The sequence below is a fragment of the Pistacia vera genome, unplaced genomic scaffold, assembly GCF_008641045.1.
Source record: "Pistacia vera cultivar Batoury unplaced genomic scaffold, PisVer_v2 Contig724, whole genome shotgun sequence".
NCBI lineage: Eukaryota > Viridiplantae > Streptophyta > Magnoliopsida > Sapindales > Anacardiaceae > Pistacia > Pistacia vera.
In genome coordinates this window covers 609,685-626,333 of record NW_022196584.1, presented here as the reverse complement: position 1 = coordinate 626,333, position 16,649 = coordinate 609,685, and the positions used below count along the sequence as shown (strand labels likewise).

At 34.1% G+C, this 16,649-nt stretch overlaps 1 pseudogene; it reads left to right on the top strand.

Annotated features, from left to right (window-relative positions):
* The first annotated feature begins 11,462 nt into the window (after positions 1 to 11,462).
* LOC116114868 lies at positions 11,463 to 14,700 on the top strand (annotated as a pseudogene).
* Positions 14,701 to 16,649: the final 1,949 nt, after the last annotated feature.

Sequence of the window (16,649 nt, the reverse complement as noted above, 5' to 3'; positions counted from 1 at the left end):
TTTGCCATTCGCGATCTCCACTCTCCAGTCCAGTCCTCCTCATCCTGTCCTCCATTTGCGATCTCGAATCTCTTTCAAACTTCAGCTTTAGTGGTTCAGCCTTCAAGTCTTCACTCTTCAAGTCTTCGGTCTGCAACTCTGCTTCAGTGCTTCTTCCTTGTCGTGGCTGCTCTGCTGCAAGTCTTCATTCTTCAACTTCAAGTCTTCAACGGTTCAACCTCTTCAATCATCACCGTCGCCATCTAAAAGCCTGCTTCTTGCTTGCCGATGCTGGTCTGCCGGATTAGTCACTTCAGTTTAGATTTCAGCCTTCACATCTGCTACCGTTTGCCGTCGACCAAGTAACAAAATACTGTAAAAGACTAAGAGTCATCCTATCTTTCTCTGTCTTCTATTTCATATCATGATTCATGATATTGAATATTTGTATTGATGGCTTTATGTACAGATTTATGAACCATGTTAGTGGCTGGCTTTTGGATTTATGATGTGTAGAATTTGTAGATTTTATTATCTTCTTGTTGTTTGTCCAGGTGGCCTGCTTGTTTTATAATGTTGGTAATTTTGCTTAGACTTTTTGGAGATTTGGTTCTGTTTTTTTGTTTGTTCATGTGGCCAGCCTTCGTATTTTACAATTTACACTTGTAGATTGTGTAAATTCGACCCTTGTTTTTGGTTTTAAATTGATTCATGATATTGTATTATTGATTTATTGTGATGTGAAATTGTGAAATGTGAATCACTGAATCTGTCAATTTCTTATAGGAAATTAGAAATTGATGGTGAAACTGTGAAAGTTGCTTGCACCGTGAAGCATGCTAATGTCATCGATTCGACTAGTCGATCGGACCGGTCCAATTTTTAAAACCGATACCTTTCCATTTCGCCGAGTCAACTCTCCGTCTGATTTTCAGAACATTGTTCTCAACCCCAATAATGAAATAATAATACCTCCTGTAGACTTCTTTTAAAATCCCAAAATAGGGTTTCAAGGAGAAGAATCTTGTGAGTGGATTCTCATTCTCCAAGGCTAAAGATGAAGCTGAAGCAATTAGAAAGCCTCTTAGGTAACCTTGAACAGTTCTCCAATCCAAAGGTTCCTCTCTCACTTGACCACTTTTATGAATGAGTCGAACACTTTCGGCGAGGCTCTGAATTCTGATTATATTTGTTACTGCAGGTGGAACTAGAGCAGTATCCGACGGGACCCCACATCGCTGCTCGCATGCCTAATTTACACTGTATTTATCACTCTTTGATTGGTTTTAGGATTAAATTTTTAATCAATGAATGACATGTTTTAACATGGAGCAGGCGGAGAATTCTTTTGGGGATGTTACCGATAAGTTAGTGGCTGATTTTGGTTGCGGGTGTGGTACGTTAGGTGCTTGCAGCTGCTCTCTTGGGTGCAGAGTGAGACATTTTTCTTCCCCTACTTTTACGCGTGCTCCTTTTAGTTCTCAAATATCATATCAAATCTATCCTTTCTCAACAACTAATTATAAGTCTTTTTATCTTTCGTCTTGTCCTCGTGGATTCTTTGAACTGAATTTGTTCCAGAAAAGTTTCCTTCAAATTGCGGAAAATGTTTCTATTGAGTACAATTTTTCATCTCTGTACCGATTTTTGTTTATTTTTTTTTTCTTTAATCCTGTATAAGACATAGATTCACAATCTCTTGAGATAGCATCGGTAAATGCAGAGGATCTTGAGGTACTGTATCTTTAATTTTGAGCATACAGTACTACTCTATCTCTATGGCTAATTTAATTGTGGCGTCGATAATTAGAACAGCGGCTGTCCCCGGTAGATAACTGATGCGTTGTCCTTTCAAGATTGAACTTGCAGTTGGACATAAATTTCATTCAATGTGACATCAGGAACTTACAATGGACAAAAATTTTTTCTCTCATTACAATAGCTTTTTTTCAGTGTAAAATTTATCCAGAAACTGTTTGCTATTGAGATTAATATTTACCCATTTCGACTGTAAAAGTCAACTGCAATCAAGAATCCAGCATGAGTAACATGATGAGTACATAAATTTTTTCATTTGCATGCTGTCATAAAGTAAAATGCTATTAGAAATTTATTATTGTAGGGTTTGTGTGATGAATTTTAGTTATATAAAAAATCTGGATTTTTTTCTCTTTTCTGTTGACGTTAGCATGACATCATGCTAATGTCAGCATAACACTGATGTTAGCATGATCGGTCCAATCATGAAAACTAGAAACTTGGCCTTTGGCTGGGTCGAGTCCTAGTCCGGTTTTTAGAACATTGTGAAAATTCACACCAATAGGAAGTACGCAGGATCCGTGGTGGAATCTATGTAAGAGTTTGTATTAAACCCATGATTGTGATGCTGAATCAATGAGCGAAATAAAGCACAACAATAACACAAGAAAGAGATTTTAAAAATTATTCGGATACTTGGTGCAAATCATACGTCCACTGTTTTTTGCATTGTTTTCTTTGCTTTCACTGTATACAAGTGCAGCTTGCGCAAGTTATGAATGTTACTGCTTCCCGAGGACCATATTTACTTGGAGAGAATTAAGATTTCAAATCCCCATCTTAAGAGGTTGTTCATCAGTTATTCGATGAAGTTGGTTGAACTCAAGGTTGAGACTAGTAGTTTAAGTATTCGGGTGATATAATATCTTTCTCTTCAAATGCTTCAACTCTGTCAGAAACTGATCTCTGTTTCTACTCCAGAAATACTCATATGGAATGGTTTCTCAAGTATTTGAACTAGTTCTATCAAATTTCTGAAGTAGCGAATTTGCAATCTAAATCCGGTGAGGTATGTCTGGTTCGGTAACCAATTGATTCTCATATAATTTCATATTATAAATTTTGAAGTTGAAGCTGTAACTTACTTTTTTTTTTTTTTTTTTTTTTTTGAAGTAATTTCTTTTATGAAGAATATAATTGGCTCTGGAGAATTGAAGCGAACCTTAGCGTTTACACTTTGAAATGACTTCATCTATGGATATTACATTTCTATAACTTGTGGACAGTTTGCTCTAGATTTCACCTCGCGTAGAGGATGTATAAGTGAAGATCTGTGATTTTCACTCGCACAAGTTCTCTTTTCAGGTACTGTATATTTTCCTTTTATGAGAATTCAAGTTGCGATGAGATTAACAACTTCTTTTACTATATTTATGCTTTTCTTGTTAAAATAGCTAGGCTTCCTTGAACAGTAGAACCTCTTAACCCTGAACAACCAAAGTATAAATGAATTTCGATGTAATTTGTAAATAATATTATTGGAGATATAATTAGTTCCAGTAGCTCAGCACATTTCAATCAGCTCAACACACTTCAGCAGAGTAGTTTTAAGTTGGTTACTGATGTAACAATAGAATTGTAACTATAGTTAGTTAAGTGTTAGTTGAGTTTACTAGAGCTGGAACTTGAGTTAAGCTTTTAATACTTAAACACATTGTATTTTTCCAGTATGTAAGCTTTTACCCGATTAATAAAATTATCATTTTACACTCTCTGCACAAAATCTAATATGGTATCAGAGCATTAGGGTTTTTCATTCTTCAAATCGGTAAGAAGAAGAAAAGCTTAGAAAAGCTCAGTTTGTTCAATTCGTTCATCAAATTGTTTGATTCAGCCATCAATTCGTTCAACTTTGTTCAATGATTAGCTCAAGTAAGCTCAGTCTTTTGTTCGTCTTTTGTTCAAAGATTCTGGTTTCAAGCCATCAATTCGTTCAATTTTGTTCAAAGATTCTAGTCTTAGAAATTGTTCATCTTTTGTTCAAAGATTCTGGTCTTTAAATTTGTTCAATTTGCTCAACAATGGTTATCTTAGTTTTGCTTGACAACGCAAATTTGTTTGACGGCGAATCAATGTAGTTTGATGTTAGTTTTGCTTGAAGATGCCAATCTGTTCGATGGCAAATCAATTTAGTTTGAAGACGCGAATTCGCCTCTTCTTTATTTTTGCTCGACAATGGTTAGCTTAGTTTTGCTTGACAACACAAATTTGTTTGATGGCGAATCAGTGCAGTTCGACGTTAGTTTTGCTTGAAGACGCCAATCTGTTCGACGACAAATCAATTCGGTTCGATGACGCGAATTTGCCTCTTCTTTATTTCTTTTCAAGCTCAGTTTTGTGAATAACAGAGCAATTACACAAAATGGCGAATACAAGTCTTGAAACGCAAATGAATCTTAAAGATTCGAAATTACCACTCTATATCCACTCATCGAACACACCGGGATCAGTACTGGTGACAAAACAACTCATAGGCACCGAAAATTATGGCATTTGGAGTAGAGATATGATAGTCTCCAATGTTCTGAAAATCGGACCGGAAGTCGACTCGGCCAAATGGCCGGTTTCCGGTTCGAACGGTTGGACCGGTCGAACTGGTGACATCAGTAAAAACGAAAAAAAAAAAAGAAAAAAAATGCAAGTTTTTCACGATTTCATCTAACTAAAATTTAAAAACCATCAATCCAACCCTACAATAATAATAAAACCATCAAAGTTACGTTTACAAATTCAATCCTCAAGTCTAAACTCTAAAAGTAAACTCTAAAGTTTCAAAGTTCAAAGTTCAAACATCATTAAAGGTATTACAAAGTAATAGCAAATATAAATCCACCAACAGCTGAAATCTGAACTGAAGTGACTAATCCGACAGACCAGCAATGGCAAGCAAGAAGCAGACTTTTAGATGGCGACGATGATGATTGAAGAGGTTGAAGTTGAAGACTTGAAGTTGAAGAATGAAGTCTTGCAGCAGACTAGCCACGGCAAGGAAGAAGCACTGAAACAGAGTAGCAGACCGAAGACTTGAAGAGTGAAGACTTAAAGGCTGAACTGCTGAAGCTGAAGCTTGAAGGAGATCCGAGATCGCGGATGGAGGACAGGAGGAGGAGGACTGGATTGGAGAGAGTGCAGATCGCGAATGGCAAACAGCCACACAAGCAAAGTAGCAAACCAAAATGAAAAAGGAGAAAAAAAAGTGGCAGACACAGCTCAGCGCAAAAGCAAATTGAAAATTTTCAATTTTTCATATTAAAAAATTTGGGGGCACTTTGACTTTGTGGTTTTTACTTTTTACTTTTTTATTATATTTCATATGATTAAACCGGATTGGGTATGGACTGGATTTTCTTGTCATACCGGTTGGACTGCCGGTTTGCTACAGTGAAGCGGTCCAACCGCGGTTTGAAGCAAAATCCCAGTTTTTACTCTTTTCAAACCGGAAATGTGAGCGAAACCCGGTCGGACCGGTTCGATCGCCCGGTCTGATCCGGGTTTCAGAACATTGATAGTCTCACTTTGAGCCAAGAATAAGTTGGGATTTGTAGTGGTACATGCAAGAAGCCATCTGATTCAACTTTCGGTGCACAATGGGAGAGATGCAATTCAGTAGTTCTGGCCTGTAATTTTAACACTGTCTCAAAGGAAATCTTTAATGGAATTGTTTGCTCCACTAGTGCACATCAAGTATGGCAGGATTTACAGAAGCAATATCATAAGGTGAGTGGAACTAGAATCTATGGAATTCATCGGGAAATTGTGAATCTCACACAAGTTACCATATCTGTAGCAATTTATTACAACAAGTTGAAAGCATTATGGGATGGGTTGAGCTCCATGATCAGCTTACCACCACCAGATAGTGAGTCAGCTAAAGCATATCTTGCTCACCTGAATCAACAAAGATTGTTGCAGTTCCTAATGGGCCTTAACGATGCTTATTCCATAGTAAGAAGCCAAATACTCTTGATGTCGCCACTGCCTTCAGTCAAGCAATCTTATTCCATTGTTAATCAAGATGAAAGTCAGAGGATTTTGTCAGGAACTAATGCTGGTTCAAATGTCACTATTGCACTATATGTGCAAAATACATAGAAACGGCAAAATCAAAATCCTAAATACAAAGGGAAGAAGCCCTACACAGAATGTGATTTTTGCCATTTACCAGGCCACAAGAGAGACACTTGTTATAAAATTCATGGATATCCAGCAGATTATAAAGGGAAGATGACAGGATCCAAGGATAAATCATCAGCAAATCAAGCACAATCCCATGCTCAAGCACGTTCTATGTCTGACTCTGTAAGAGATTCATCAAAAAGTTCACTTGGAACAATTCTCTCGACTGAACAATACTCGCAGCTCCTCCAATTGCTTGGCAAAGAAAACATTTAAGCTTTGGCCAACGTGCAAGTATTGCAACATCAATCTTCTATTGCTATAATGAAACTGAAAATTGGATTATTGATTCATGAGCAACAAATCACATGACCAATAGATTGTCTAGCTTAAATTGTCCTATTGACATGGACTCTAGCCTAAACACTTATATTGGTCTACCCAATGGTACAAAAACTAGGATTTGACACACTGGTTTTGTTAAACTTGATGAAAATCTTAGTCTTGATCATGTGTTACATTTACCAGATTTTAAGTATCATCTGTTTTCAGTCTCAAAATTCAATTCATCCAATAATTGTGTTATTACATTTTATCTTGATTATTGCTTAATCCAATACCTCTAGAGTGGCAAGTTGAAGGGGATTGGTAGAAACTTCCAAGGCTTATACTTCTTTGTGCCTATTACACAATCAACCTCACCCAATCTTGACATTTATGCACTAGCTAAAACACTTTCCACCATTGATGTTTGCTATACTATAGTAAATAAGTCGAGTCTTAACTCCAAGTTTATTTCTTCTCGTTCATATTCTAATTTTCATGTTTGGCATCAAAGGTTAGGTCATATACCAAATTCTGTCTTTAAACAAATGATAAAGACTTTGCCAATTGACAATTTTTCCCACTATTCTGTGTGTCCATTGGCAAGGCAAACTAGAATACCTTTTCCATCCAGTTAAACTAGTTCAAGTCATACTATTGATCTTATATATGCATTTGGATGTATGGGGACCTTATAAGGTACCTACTTATGGAAATACTAGGTTTTTTTTAACAATTGTGGATGATTGGACAAGAGTTACATGACTGTTTTTTATGCAATTTAAATCTGATGTTTTTTAAATACTAATAAAGCATTTCTTGACTATGATAAATAATCAACATTGTTTGACACCTAAATGCATTAGATCAGACAATAGTTTGGAATTTTTCAATAAAAATTGTCAAGAGTTATTCCAAAAGTATGACATTCAACATCAAAGTTCATGTGCTTACTTTCCACAACAAAATGGTGTTGTGGAAAGAAAGCATAGACATATTTTACAAGTGGCCAGGGCTTTAAAGTTTCAATCAAATTTACCACATTATCTTTGGGGTCATTGTGTTCATGCGGCTCTTTACTTGATCAAAAGATGTCCCACACCTGTGTTAAATGGTCTTTCCCCATTTGAGAAGTTTATGGCAAGCCCCCTTCACTTGCACACTTGAGAGTTACTGGATTTTTAGCTTATTCTACCATTCTTACTCCTAAGGATAAATTTTCTCCCCACTTTACTCCATGTGTATTTGTAGGCTATTCTTTGGATAAAAAAGGTTACTTATTACATCATTTACAAACTCATACTATCCAAAATATTAGGGATGTTGTATTCTATGAGCATGTATTTCCTTTCAAATTGCATACATCAACTTTGCTTCCTTTTCCATTAGATTCCTTCTTAGATATTGACACATTTGATTAACAAACACATTCGGGTCAGTCCCCTTTGCATCATGATCACCTTACTAATTCCACAATAGAACTAGCTGTGATATCTAATTCCTCACATATATCAGGTCCTACTTGTCCACCAATTGTTCCTATTCGTACTTTTGAACCTGAATCCTTAAGAGATCCTCCTCCTAAGCCTTCTAGAAATCCACCAGAATTACCAAAACACCCATTTGGATCACCGATTTTCATTGTCGTACACTTTATCCTTCATCACAAAGTCATCTAGTGAAATATCCAATTTCAGATTGTATTTCTTATACACATATTTCACCCAAATACCAAGTTTGTCTTAGCAAAATTTCTTCCTTAAATGAACCTGTCAGTTTCTCCTAAGCTTCCAAAGATCCTAAATGGGTTGAGGCTATGTCAAAAGAGATAAAAGCTTTAGAAGAAAATCATACATGGTCATTGGTTCCCTTGCCTCCTGGTAAACATCCAATTGGATGTAAATGGGTGTACAAGCTGAAATTTAATGCCGATGGAACCTTGGAGAGGTATAAGGCTAGGTTAGTGGCAAAGGGTTACACACAACAAGCAGGGATTGATTATGAGGAAACATTTTCCTCTCCTGTTAAAATGGTAACCGTCAGGACTATCTTGTCTTTGGCTTCCATGAACAATTGGCCCTTATATCATCTTGATGTTGATAATACTTTCTTGCAAGGAGACTTAACAGAGGAAATTTACATGACCTTACCTCAAGGTTTTCCTAAGCCCTTTGGACAACATATTGTGTGCAAGCTTACCAATCTTTATATGGTTTAAAACAGGCCTCTAGGGCCTGGAATTTCAAGCTTACTTCTGCCTTGGTTCAAGGTGGTTTCTCTCAATCCAAATTAGATTATTCCTTATTTGTAAAGAAGGATGGTAATCAAATGGTGGCTATTCTAGTTTATGTTGATGATACAGTCCTCACGGGTAGTAGTTCAGCCTTGATAGCTAAAACTAAGCTATTACTTCACTCATATTTCAAACTTAAAGACTTGGGGTTGCTAAGATACTTTCTTGGTTTAGAGGTGGCAAGATCTAATAAGGGCATTTCTATTTGTCAACGCAAATATGCCTTGGAGTTGATATCCACTATTGGTTTAGCTGGCACCCAACCTTCTCTTATCCCTCTTGATCAACATGTAAAGTTTACATCATCAGATTATGATAACCAATTTGGCATTTTGGGAGATTCCTTGTTACCTGATGCTTCCCCTTATCAATAGCTTATAGGTAAACTTCTCTACTTATGCATGACACGTCCAAATTTGAGCTATTCAATCAATATGTTAAGTCAGTTTATGCATGCTCCTAAAGTGTCTCATATGCAAACAGCCTTGAAGATTGTCAAATACATAAAAAAATGCTCTTGGTTTAGGCTTATTTTTTCCTCTGAAAATTCTGTCTAGCTAAATGCTTATTGTGATTTAGATTGGACTTCTTGTTTACTAACAAGGAGGTCGGTTACTGGTTTTTTAGTGTTCTTGGGGAAGTTAATTATATCTTGGAAGTCTAAAAAGCAAGTCATAGTGTCTCAATCTTCTTTAGAGGCTGAATACAGGGTCATGGCCTCTGTTGTCTGTGAAATTGTTTGGTTGGTGCATTTGCTTTTAGAACTTGGGTACCCTCTTTCTTCTCCTGTCCCTCTTTTTTATGATAACCAATAAGCCTTGCATATTGCTTCTAATCCGATGTTTCATGAACATACCAATCATATTGACATTGATTGTCATATTGTTCAGGAGAAGATTCAAGCTGGTGTACTTCAAACAAAATATGTTCCTAGTGGTGAGCAAAGGGCAGATATCCTGACTAAGTCACTCGGGAGTCAATTGTATCATCATTTTTTGTCCAAGTAAGGAGTCATTAATATGATATGATTTTGAAAATTCAACAAAATTAGCACACTTTTAGGCAGATTCGGGATCTTGCTTGGGGAGCAATAACTAATTGATTAATAGTAAGTTATTTTTAGAAAGTTAAAATATATTTCTTGAGAAGTAATAGTTAAGCTTAGTTTATTTTCTGTAGTGTATTTTATCCTTTGAAAACCATTGTTCAGTGTGCTTTTCTTTATATTGAGCTCTTCCCATCGGATATTCACCATTTTACTATTGCATTAGGTTTTCAAAAGATTTAATCTTTTCCTTTTTGTCAATTTTATTCTACTTGTAGTTTTCGAAGAATTTTCTATATATATATATGAAAAATTTTCAATGTGGTCCTTAAATTTTTAACATCGGTCCAAAAGTGAGCACGTAGTCGCTCACTTTTGATTGTAGGGTTTTTGAAGTGAGTGACTAGATTCTCACTTTTGATCCATATATTAAAAAATTTCAAGATGTTTACATTGGAGAAGAACTATATATATATATATTCTAAGGTGTAGATATTCATTGCAATTACTAGAGAAAACCATGTATTTATAGAATATCGCTACCCAATTTTCTATAATGTTGAAGATTTTGATTTTTCAGAGTATTTGTCATTAGACAATCAACAAAATGTACTTTAGGGCTTATTGATGTGATTGTCAACTTAATTCATGTAATAAATTATTGAACTTACCTTGTTAACACATTTGAAGCTAGAATTTTGAATTAGGTCTTTGCTGACTTTTAATAAGGGTCTTTTGTTTACTTTGATCATTAAATCGTGAGATTTTCCCCCTTCTTTCTGTATAACAAAGATTGGTTAATTAATTGTTTCAATGCTCATATAAGAAGCAGCTTATTTACGAAGGACAGACTCCTGATTGCTGCCAGTCCCTTTTTGTCTCATGTTGGCAGAATTGCATAAAGGAAGTTAAGATTGAATTTGAGGCTACGACCTCAACACTCGATGGAAGAAAATTAGTTAATGTGAGAAGGTAATCATTTAAGGATGATGAGATCTTAGGAGAAGATTTGGGGTCTTTTCACCGATTTCATTTGTTCCTTTTGATTCATTCATTGGACTCTAATGGTATTGTTATTTATTAGCCATTTTATGTCTTATTGACCTAAGACAAATAAGTTTGAATACAAGATTACTTATCGTTCTCTTTATCTTTTAGGGTTAATTGTCCACATTGCTTTGGATTTTTATTTCATTTTTTTAATTAATATTAGAATTATATTTATATTTTTTTATACAATTTCTATAATTTAATTGTTTGATAAAAAAATATATTTTGTTAATGTCTTAGATTCCTAAGTTTTTTTTTTTTTTTTTTTTTTAAGTTTTTTTCATTCAAAGTGTACTTTTTATGAGTTTCGGTACATCTTTGTATTCAGTTGAGATGGATGATGGCCCCTTGCTCGGTAGCCGCTACTTGGTCCTGGCTGCGGCAGCCCCAACGTGTTCTAGGCCCAACAGTTGCTAATTGGCCGTTGGTGGCATTAGCATCAGTAACTGTTGCAACTTGGCCCACGAAGGCGGGTACCATTATCCTTCCCTCGAGAGATTGTAATGTACTAAGCAGAATCATGATTTGCGAAAAGTATTTGATAGGCCCCTATTGTCAATTATATCTAACAGTTGAAGGACATTCTTGTTTCATATATTAATTTTTTCTATTCTTTTTCCCTTAAATATTTTTTTTCCATTCTCTCTTTTCTCTTTATTTTCCTTCTCTTCTTCTCCCTAATCTTCTCTCCGTTTTGTATGTGAGAAATAAAACCTAATTTTTTTTTTTTATCTTTTTCCTTACTATTGCTTTTCTAATTTTTTTTTTCTCCCTCTTCTTTCTCTCCCCTCTCTCTTCCTCTTCCTTAATCTTTTTATTTTGTATCTAAGAATTAAAATGGCCAAGCATTGTTACGGTGGCTGGCCGCAAAAGGAAAAATATAGATGTGTGCCTTGTGGTGCTGCCCATACCAGGTTCGTGCCGGGGTGGGACTTGTCTCCCTTATGATTTTGTTAAATGAATTTTGTTTAATGAGTTTCAATTGATATTGCGTTTTAGTTAACTGTTTGTGCAAAATATAAATTTTTTTTTTTTTTTTTGGGTTAAATGTTTGTTTAGAGACGAAATTTTAAAAAAAAAAATGTGAAGGAGAATGCAGAAATGTTAGAGGGGGGATTTTCCCTGAGAAGATATAAGAAAAAATGAAAGAAAAAAAAAAGGAAAATAAATTAATATTTTAATTGATAGTGGGTGTATAAGGGTAAAATAGACTTTCTTATTTTGAAATTGAATATTAAAAAAATATTTGGATCAAACCTAACATTAATTGACACCTAGAGGTTATTAATACTTTTCATAATCATGGGTCTGCTATACTTTACGATCTTTCAAGGGGTTGGATAAGGGGGGAAAAAAAGGTATTAATTTGGAAGTTATGTGTGACGTGTGGGCTTGCAAATTTTCCCTCTTTTATTTATTTATTTTTTTTTTTAATTTCTTTGTTCTCATTTTTTAATTTTAATTTCGAGAAAATATCATAGCCAGGTTTTTAATTTATCAACCGGAAGATAAGCTTTTACACTTTTAATAACCCTTAAAGTTTCAAATTGTATTGAATACCCTTTTAACTTAAGGAAAATGATAGGGTTACCGAAAGTTACACACCGAATTGTACACTGAATATGTGACAAATCTTGACAGTTGATTAATATTAACTTATAATAATAAACAATCAAGATTTTACCACGTCATTCGGTGCACAAATTTGGTGTACACTCTCGGTAATTATAGCATTACTCTTAACTTAAATAGGCTCTCAAAGTTTAAAATTTTTATTACTGATACCTTTACCCTAACTCGGTTGCATTGTCAATAAACTTGTAAAACCCTTTCTTAGAAAATCAAAGTTACCATTTTACCCCATCACTTTTTATAAGATTAGAGTTACCATTTTATCCTTCTAGCACTTACCATAACATAACAAAGTTAGGCAAAAGGGTATTAGTTAGTTTTCAAATTTTGAGAGTCCATTTCATAAAAAATGTGAATATTATAATCCAGATGATAAGTTTAGAAAACTATATGATAATCAACTTTTTTATATTAAAAAGTTTGGTTAGTGAGGATATTATGTTGACTCTTCTTGTATTTTAAATTGTCAGGTTGTTTTTATATTTTAAAAGGTTTTTAATTTGTTAAGTAAGTCGAATGTGTCTTTGAAAGTTAATTTCACACTACGTCTTTCAACTTGAAGAATGATTTTGTGGATGTCATGAGCGACCAAAATAAGGGACCAACATGTTATTTACCCTATGATCTTGTTCTTTCCCTTCACAGATTTAGGTAAATGGGAATGATGCGATTCAAGAGAATCTAGAAAATGTGATGGTACACTTGGAAGACTTCGTTATAAACATAAAAAAGAACATAAATACAGACTACTTGCAAAGACATTCATTTGTCCCACCCAGATTGATAAATAATGACCTGTAGAGAGTTTTCCCGAAAGAACGAGAAAATAGTAGAAAGCAAAACGTAGGTCCAGAAATTTCAACTCAAATCAAAACCTTCAAGATTTCTCTTCAAGCTTCCCAACTTTCTTTCACATATCTATAAATATGCTTCTACCCTTTTTAATTCAAAACCATCTAAACTTAACTACACACAGATTGAGTTTGTTTTGTATCATTGATATAAATTAATCAATGTCTTCAACACTGTCTATTTCAGCCTCGCCTTTCCTCTCAACCAACCCCAAAATTTTACAAGAAATAACTCAGCGCCGTGCGTTGCTTTACCGTCGAGGAGGCCGTCTCGGTTGCCTATTGTTAGGGCGAGGCCGCTGGGGACGGCAAGGATAGTGCTGTGGACGTGCATGTTAATCAAGAAACCAAGGGACGGCTTCTGGGGAGAGGCGGCCCCGTAGACTGGCCGGAGATATTTCACCTTTTGGTAAGTTTCAGCTTTAATTTGCCACAACTTTTGGGACAAAAATGTTTTATAATGAAATGTATGATTTTATTTGAATTGGACAACTTTAAATATTAGAATTAGTCTCAACAAATTTACGAGATAAAGAAAAAAAAATTACCATCATTCAACTTTTTGTTCCTCTCATTCTCTACTAATATCTAACATTCTGTTTTGCTTTAAATCACATTTTAAAAAAAATAATAAATAAATAAATATGTTTTGAATAAAAAAAGAAAGAACAACTTAGGTTTAAGACTTAGTTTTAAAGGGTCGTATTATATTTTTTCCGATTTCTCAATTTACTTCACTAGTAATTTAAATTTTGAACTTTTAGTTAAATTCTAATTTTTTTTCTTGATATTTGAAACTAAAGTGTTAAATTGAATTATTAGAAACAAATTTCTTGTTTGTTACCGATCAATTACTAAGAACTCAGAGTAACTTGTTAAACTATACAGATGGTCAAGCAACCACATATCTATCATTAAATAAATGTTGGCTCAAACTCAAATTGGCAATTTATAATTTTCTCAAATCTTGTTGATCTAATTTTCTTAAATTTTTGGTGCATGAAGGTTTGCTGGATCCTTTATCTCCAATGAGGACAATGCGTCAAATGTTGGATACAATGGACCGTCTATTCGAGGACGCCATGACACTCCCCGGCAGCAGGAACCGGACTGGAGGGGAGGTGAGAGCGCCTTGGGACATTAAGGACGAGGAAGACGAGATCAAGATGCGGTTCGACATGCCAGGACTCTCGAAGGAAGATGTGAAAATCTCCGTGGAGGATGATGTGCTTTTGATAAAAGGAGAGCGCAAGACAGAGGAAGGCGGCGATGGAGAGGATTCGTGGTCGAGCAGAAGCGTTAGTAGTTACGATACTCGTCTTCAACTTCCTGATAATTGTGAGAAAGATAAGATCAAGGCAGAGCTGAAGAATGGTGTTCTCTATATAAACATTCCTAAGACGAAAGTAGAACGCAAGGTCATTGATGTTCAAATTCAATAAATAATTAATCAGCTTTTGGAGTTTTCTCTGGATTTTGAGGCTTCATGTAAATATGTTTGTGCTTGTGTATTAAGTAATTTGTAAAGAAGAAAACTTTTCTTCCTAAATCACAATGCTTTCTTATACGTAAATGAGATAATTGAGTTTAAGTTGCACTAATTTTGGTCTTAAAATCTGTTCTTTGAATCATATATCAAACAAACTGTTATGCTAAAATTCAGAACTCAATCTACCAAAACAAACATCTAACACATTTCGAAGAATCTAAATCATACACCCAATAAACAAAAACACACAATTAAGAACACCAAAGATTTTATTAGTGATTCATTTATTCCGAGAAGAAGTTATATTTACGTTGAGTTTTAAGAACTTTTAGGGTTCACTGTACTAAGAGACTAGAAGGTTATAGATTATAAGAACAAATTAACTCTAAATTTTTATACACTCAATTAATCCCTAAATTCTAACTATAACCTTTAATTACAAGAGAAATCATAACTTAGATTCTTTATGACCTTCAACTCAAGATTACATAAATCTAAAATTGATTATAAGAAAATTAGATTCAATTAGAAACCCTTCTAGAGTACTATTTTTTTTTTTTTTTTCATAAAGAGAGCGCGGGAGGAAGGATGCAAATCTGAAAATTTTGACGTACTTTCTTGGACAAATGGCAGCCATTAGATTTCTTTAACAAGCAAAGGCCAAGATTAAAACTTTTAATTCCTCAAACGCCACCGTTTTGAGTTTCATTTAACACAAATACTAGCAACTGTAAATAGAATTTGATCATAACGCAACATAGAAAAAATTGAAACGATTTATTATCATTTTCTGAAATCTAAAAAATAAAAACAGGAAACAATTATTGCAAATTTTTGTGATAAACTACCAAAAAAAATGATAAAAATAAAAACTAAAATGATAATAAAAGAAATCTTACCTTTTAATAAAGTGATGCTATTTAATTTTTAATTCTAGTTATATCCTCTTGTAAAATGATTAAATTAGACAAATTAAAAGTAATAAATAAAATCAAGATATGTAATTATTACAAACCCTAATTTCCATTCTAAATCATAAAACCTTAGTTTAGATCAATATTTTTCAATTCTTCCTTCTCTGTTTTTACTTCAATTTTTTTCTTTTTCTTTTTTTTTTTTATTGGTAAAACAAAGAAGAAAGTGTTATTATTTTTGTCAATGATACAAAGAGATTTAAATGGGTTGAGTTGAACCCTTTTCGATGTATTGAGGTGATTGGTTGATAGTAAGAGGTTTTGATGAAGGGATTACATAATTTATTGACGGTGCTGCTAAGGCTTGTTGATAATTTTTGGAAGGAGATGAAGAAATAGATTCTTCATCCAAGAGATTGAATTGATTTGGTTGGGTAATAATAGTCTTTTGTTTGTTGGTTTTTAATGGTTTTGAGAGTGGTGTGATTGGTTGTTGGGGGATCATAGCATAAGATGGTTTTGATTGAGGATAATTTTTCACTCCTTGATAATTATTTTTCTTGATGGGAGTACCCATCTTCTTCTCACTTTCTCTCAAAAGTCTTTTTTATTGTAAGAATTCACAGGAAAAAAGATTAGAGAAAACATTTGTCTTTTTTAACATTGAAAATGTTGAAAATATATTTTAATGTAAAAGAAAATGTTTTAATGCAAACATTTGATTAAATTTCTTTTTCAAATAATGAAAAACATTTTGAAGTACCGAGCCAAACTCTATTATGGAATATACGGTAGCAAATTACTGTTTGTCACTGTTTACTATTACTGTTCAAACTGTTTATTTACTGTAGCAGTTTACTGTTTATTATTAGTTAAACTAAGAATTAGATAAATGTAGAAGGTTTTAATCTAGAAGAACTCTAGAATTAATTTTAGGTTGCGCTTGGTCAGCTTGAGGGTGCTTTTGGTCAACCTGTAACCGTTGGTCAACCATGTTAAGTGGTCCTATAATTTAGGAGAAAAACTAGAACTTTTAGGTTAGAATTATTTTAGGGATGTTTAATTTCTTGAGGAGACTAGGAAGTAGCAGTAAGTGAGATGATAGTAATAGTAGCGGTAATGCAGTTAGAACTAATAA